Raw genomic sequence first — 5,784 nt, 5'->3', positions numbered from 1 at the left:
CACACGAAGAGCATGAGAAAGCCCACAGGGGGGCGCATGAGGAAACTCGCGGAGTGACAGGACCAACTTGGACTGGCCAGGTGCAGGGACAGATTGGACAGGCGTGGACGTAGAGGTGACAGACTGAGACGGGACGGACGGAGACAACGTGACTACGGACAAATCGGGTTTAGGGACCAATTTGGAGGGGACGGACGCAGAGACAGGGACAGGAACAGTGACAGGGACAGGGACAAACACGGGCACTGAGACGAGCATGGGGGCAGACAAGGGCACAGGGACAATCACGGAGACAGGGACACGAATGGGCACAGAGACAGGGCCAAGCGCCAGCCTGGTCAGGGTTGTGGGGGCTGGTCGGTCGGTCTGGGAGTCCGGTCGGCCAATCTGAGTCGGGGGGGCCGGTCGGCCGGTCAGAGTTGGGGGGGCTGGTTGGCTGGTCTGGGTCACGGGGGCCGGTTGGCCATACTGGGACTGGGGAGCCGGCCGGCCGGTCTGGGGCGGCTCCCAGGGAGGACTGGTCAGTGCACACTCCCTGGGTATCTGTCTTTGCGGGCGCCGGCTGGGGGTCCGAGGCGTCTCCCAGGGTGGTCTGGTCAGTGCACACTCACTGGGAATTTGTCTTTACAGGCGGCGGCTGGGGGTCCGCGTCGGCGGCGGCAGTCGGCGGCTTGGGGTCCCAGGCGTCTCCCAGGGAGGACTGTTCAGTGGACACTCCCAGGGAGTCAGTCACTATAGGCTCCGGCTGGGGGTCCATGCTGGGCGCCGCCTGGGGGGTGCTGGGCACCAGCTCGCTGGTGGGGATCAGGGAGGCCTACAGGCTCGCCTCCAGCTGGTAGACCCCCCTGATCGTCGCGGCAACACCCGGCACCTTCATGGTCTACGGCTGGCCTGCCATGGCGTTCCGCATCAGCGAACATATGACCAGCTGGTGCCTCGCGTCTGTGGTCCTACCCAGCTCCGCTAAAAACTGGCTGAGGCCATATTCCAGCTGGCTGAGTATTTTCCAGCGTTCCTTGATGTCCACTGGGCCCACACTGGTCTTGACATTGCACTCTGCTGGGTCCATTTCTGGTAGGATCATTCTGTCATGGGGAGCGGAAGGAGGACCCAAATGCAGAGAAGCAAGTCAAAAGGGTTTATTTTAAACCGTCCAAAAAACCCAGGGAGCAAAAGCAAATGTCCAAACAAAACATTGAAACCAGGCATGGGGGAGGTGGAGGTCCAGGCCAAAGGGAATCCAAAACGGCACAGGGGAAGACGGCGACACATGGCAGGGTGGATAGTGCAGGGAAACCACTCACGGGGGTTAACAGGAACACTGGCGGGAACACAAGGACAGGGAACGCCAACGAGACAAACTGCTGTACAGATAGGCAGACACACTGGAGTGATCCAACAAGAGGCAGAAGAAACACTGGGGTAAAATACGAGAGGTAACAAGGTAATGGGGAACAGGTGAGACATCAGGTGAATCACATTAAGGCAGGACAGGACAATCAGACAAGCGCAAAGCAAAGCTAGACAAGACTAGAAAAGACAGGAAACCATACTATCAAAATAAAACAGGAAGCAAAACAAACAGACACAGGGGAAAACAAGACAGAATCGAACAACACAAGACCGGGGAGAGGCTAAGACAAAAACACAAGGAGGCCAAACAGGAGAAAATAAACCCAAGCAACCCCCAAACCATAACAGTAAAGTGTTGTCAAATAAAAGGTATTGTAAAGTGTGGTTGCCATAGTACAAAAAAAACAAAACAATATTGCAGTGTAAGTAGGTAAGTGACGTTAAAATTAAATTGAATATGTAATAAAATAATATAGCAAAAGTAGGTAACCATCATGTAAATTATATTGACTTACTTGTGTATAAATACAGATAATAAAGATATCCAGAGTGTGTGGAGTAAATGAAACACAGGAAGAGAAACTACAACATCATCAGGTGGTGCAGGTGTTGTAGAGTCTGACAGCGGCCGGGATGAACGACCTGCGGTACCTCTCCTTCTTACACCGTGGGGGGTATCTGTCTGCTGCTGAAGGAGCTGCTCAGGGACCCCACAGTGTCGTGTAGGGGGTGAGAGGTGTTGCCCATGATGGATGTCAGCTTAGCTACATCCTCCTCTCCCCCACTCATTTATTGTTTTTGAACGGTAGAGCTGTGAATTTAGTTGCTGCTGACGCAGGCCTGTGGTAATTTTAAAAAGGATAGTTACCCCTTCTGAAAAAGGCTAACTACCCTCCTGAAAAAAGGGAACTATCCTTCTGAAAAAGGGTGACAACCCTCATGAAAAAGAGTAACTACCCTCCTGAAAAAGGGCAACAACCCTTCTGAAAAAGGATAACTACCCTTTTGAAAAAGGGTAACTATTCATTTATTACCCTTCTGAAAAATGGTGACTACCCTTCTGAAAAAGGGTAACTAATCATTTGTCACTCTTTCAAACAGTAACTACCCTTTTTTGTGTACCTTATTGTAAAGTGTTACCAATGTAACTTAACGTTGCAACATTTTCAAACACCCAGGTAACAAAAGGAATTATTTTGTGGCATTTATCTCATCACTTGCCCTTGTGGCAAATCCTATCTTGGACATACTTTATTTCTGAACACAAGCACTATGTGATGTAAGAACCCAAATCATCCTGTACCGGGACATTTTGTTGAATTAAACCACCCCATTTCACCCCATTAGATGTTGTCATAAACCCATCCTCTTGAGCATGTTTTCCCTGTCTGTCCGGCTTGTTTTTGTGTTTTGTGTTACGGTCCTGAACGCACCCCGTTCCAGTAGCCGGGCAACAAGTGCAAGGCGGCAAATCCAGGATCACCTGAACCTGCTCCCACCTGTTCCTCATCAGCAATCTACACACCTGGTCCTGATCATCATCACATCATTATTTAGGCTGTGATCTGACATCCAGTCCCTGCTGGATAGTTAGTCATACTTTATGTTGAGGTTGGTCGTCAGCCTAAATCATTTGCTAGTCAGTCTCTGTTTTGGTTAGTTTAATTTAAAGCACATCCTGTTTCCATGCCTACTTTGTCTTGGGTTGTTATGTTGTCGTGGAATTGTGTGTCTGGGTGTTTTGGATTCTTTAGCTTTGTACCACATTATAGAGATCACTATGATTAAAGCCATTGGTACAATGAAGCATAATGTTCCTCATAACCCGCATAGGCCTGGTTGTCTGAATGGGTGCCATGGTTTTGGCCTTGTATTTTTTTGGCTTCTGATAGGAGGTGGTTCTTTAAGGCTGTTGTTATGGACAGTCCCACCTAGGACTGGACCAGGTCTTTCTCATTATCACTTTAATCAGCACCCAGTCTCCTGGTTTCACCACTGGATGGTCTACCATACATCATTTCAAAAAGTGTTACGCCTGCAGCTGTGGGTCTAGTGTGCATGTTCAGAAGGCCAGGGGGAGGCAGTATATACAAGTCTTTCCTGTCTCTGCCATAGTCTTTTTCAATTTAGATTTAATTGTGCAATGATGTCTTTCAACTAGCCCTGCCAACTGTGGATCATAGGCGCTCACATTTCTCAGATCTATTTTTAGCATTTGTGCCATGAGTGAAATAAAACCGTTCACAAACTGGTTCATTATCACTTTACATTTCCTCTGGTACCCCATACCATAGTATTCCTTCCCTTACCATTGTTTTAGCTACCGTCATAGCATCTTGATTAGCACAAGGACAAACTTTACTAACCATTTAGTGAACATGCCAATAATTACCAAAAAATATTTATTTTCTGCCAATTTATTTAACTCTATAAAATCCATACAAATGTGCTAAATAGGAAATACCGGTTTTGGAAATTGTCCCCTTTTAGGCCTCAGATTACCTTGAGGGTTGTGTTTTGCACAACCCTCACTTAACACTGTAACACTTACAAATAGTAAGTGTCAAGCAAAGGTTTTTATGCTGTAAACATTTTATTTATTAAATCTGCCATTACTCCTGTTGAGACATGACAAGGCATGTGACCAGTTGTTCCTCAATCTGAGTAATGTATTCTGTATACTTGGATTACTTCCCCATTGAATTGCATTTTATAAGTGTAGAAATGTGGCCATGAACGTGTACACAAACCAGCAGATTTCTGTATTTGTAGTCCCAAACTGCCTAGCCTACTACAAAAACCTAACCACACTCTTGCTACCACAAGCTAATTTTGGCCTTTCAACAGCCCTGAGGCTAGAAAATCAGCACATAGGAGAATGTAAAGTCACACGTAGACTAAGCAGGTACCTGATACAACTATACAATAGCAAGGTGGCCAGTAAAACTACAGCATCTACCCTTGGCTACTTAAACTAACTTACTTTAACATACTTCAGGTTGGAGGTGGAGTAATTTGGACGCTGAAAGGAGGTTGGTTGCTGACAAGCAGAGGTTGCACTGCACAGTTAAATCCCATTCTCCCTGTTCTTTCTTTAACCTGAAACCGCTTTGAATTTCTAAGATAGAAACTCATTCCTGCCCTGGCTCTGTTGTGCCTGGTTCCATCTCTACCTCTATCAGTGATCACACAAAAAACTCATTTTTTTAATTTCCCATTGAGGCTTCTGGGAAATGCACGGAGGTTCCCTATTTCATTTAGTTAGATTCAGTGAATAAAACTCGTGAACAGAAGTATTGCCATGTCATCCATTGATTTCAACAATGTAACTGTATTCTAAATACCAACTATTTAAATTGTAACTGTAACAGAATACAGTTACTCATAATTTGCATTCTGAATACTTAACGCCAGTACATGTATTCTGTTACTCCCCAACACTGCTGGTGACTCAGTAACGCTGTTCTGCCAAACAGTTTTTATTTATGGCAGAACAGGTTTTCCCCCACGTACGTGTGTAGTCCTGTGTGATCGTTTAGAGTAGCTCCTTTTGTTAGTCCACTCAGGTCTCGCCGATAGCGGAGCAGTGTTTTGTATGCAATTCAATACCTGATGGTCTATGCTGAGGTATCAGGTTGACTATCAGTGTAAATAGTAGCTTATTTACATTTTGCCAGTTTGCATGCTGCACATGGAGCAGAGAAATATGAGGTGGAAGCTAAATTAACAGCAGCAATGCCCAAAATTTCTGACTGGCTCTCAGCGTCCTGCCTGTCACTTAACCCTCATGTTGTCCTCGGGTCAGATTGACCCGTTTTTCTATATCAATGTTCATTTTAATTACCGCTCTTTGACAGCTCTGGTCTTGCGTTTTGTGTGGTTTCTTGGTCTGGTCAGGGGCCTGTTGCACAAAACTATGATAAGGGATTAAGCCGGGATATTCAAGTTATCCTGGATGAATTTAACTTTGACTCGGTTGCACGAAACCAGATTGACTTAAACCCAGCCAAGTAACCATGGAGATTTATTCTTTGCGGCTAGCCTGGTCCAGAGCAGGCTAACAGCCAGGCTAAGATTAATCCTGGAGTCTCACGTGTCAAATCAGCTGCGGCTCTGATCCAAAATAAACGTGTTTAACAGTTATTCCGTTGTCTTCTGCACGTGTTCTGCTTTATTTTTATTAACATCCATTAGCCTACTTGTCACTATTGTTGTCGCGAGTTTGATTTAAACCCTACTACAGCTGTTTAGATGGTTAGAAATGGTTGCACTGGCACCCTGATGCAGAGTGGGACTTTTCCCGGTGGGACGGTACTGTGTCGAGGCCGCCTGGCGTGTGGCCGGTGGCCGCGGCCTGCCAGCAGACCTGCGAATCGCATCAGTGTCCACTCTCTCTGTAAAAGTAGAGATGAGCAGCGCAGCGTCCGTGGT

Source organism: Etheostoma spectabile, chromosome 14 (genome assembly GCF_008692095.1).
Source record: "Etheostoma spectabile isolate EspeVRDwgs_2016 chromosome 14, UIUC_Espe_1.0, whole genome shotgun sequence".
Taxonomy (NCBI): Eukaryota; Metazoa; Chordata; class Actinopteri; order Perciformes; family Percidae; genus Etheostoma; species Etheostoma spectabile.
Note: the sequence above shows the minus strand (reverse complement) of the source record.